Below are 1,066 nucleotides of genomic sequence, written 5' to 3' on the forward strand. Positions count from 1 at the left end.
GGAATTTATCCGAAATGGTCAACATTTATCCAATCAATCTCACTTCCTCAAACTCCAAGAGCACAGCTATTTGCTCAACATCAAGAAGCCGTAAGAAAAGATGTCGAACGTGCTTTCGGAGTATTGCAAGCGAGGTTTGCAATAGTTAAAAACCCAGCACTACTATGGGACAAGGAAAAGATAGGAAGGATTATGAGATGTTGTGTCATACTGCACAACATGATAGTAGAGGACGAACGAGACAGATTCACTCAGTATGATACAGATGTATTCGAATCAGGAGAATCAAGCAGAAGTTCCGAGGTTGATGTCGTCTCCTCTACGGAAAGCCTTTCTAATGTCGGTGAAATGCGTGGGATTCGCAATCAAATTCGGGATCAACAGATACATCATCGTTTGAAAGCTGATTTAGTTGAAAATATATGGCAAAAGTTTGGTAATCTTGATGAATAATCTTTGTATGTTTAAGATTTCTCTATGTATTAAATAATTTTTAACAAAAAAAAAATTAAAAAAATAATTTAAATTTCTAAGAACCCCATATTCGGGTTCACCAATGAAAAAACACAATCAATACAGGTTCATCACTATTTCTGACCCCACCACAAATATAATAAAAAAATCCAATAAACCCCAAAAGGGGTTCATTGATGTGGTTACTCTCAGAGTCAAGGAATCAAAAGTTTGAGATTTGTGGGGAATAGAAACTTTGTGGGCGTGCGGGAGAATCACAGTCTTCTAAGACATAAAATGGTTTCATATTACAATGGACTTTGGGTTCGGTTTCGGATCCTTTAAAATATATATGAACTTTCGGTTAGGTTCGGGTAAATTCACAAACAGAACAAGGATCCGAACTTAACCGAAGACATATGTATCATATATAGAGTATGTCATATGATATATATTAGTACACATAACGATTTATTCAACTTTCCTAAAATCCCCTATATATTAATTGAGGAACATTTGAAAAGATGTAACCTCAATTTTGTATTAATTAAAATAGGCCCCAATGCATAGGTGGCACTCAATTAGGTAGTCAATTACATTCAATTGAAAAATA

The sequence above is a fragment of the Brassica oleracea genome, chromosome C1, assembly GCF_000695525.1.
Source record: "Brassica oleracea var. oleracea cultivar TO1000 chromosome C1, BOL, whole genome shotgun sequence".
Taxonomy (NCBI): domain Eukaryota; kingdom Viridiplantae; phylum Streptophyta; class Magnoliopsida; order Brassicales; family Brassicaceae; genus Brassica; species Brassica oleracea.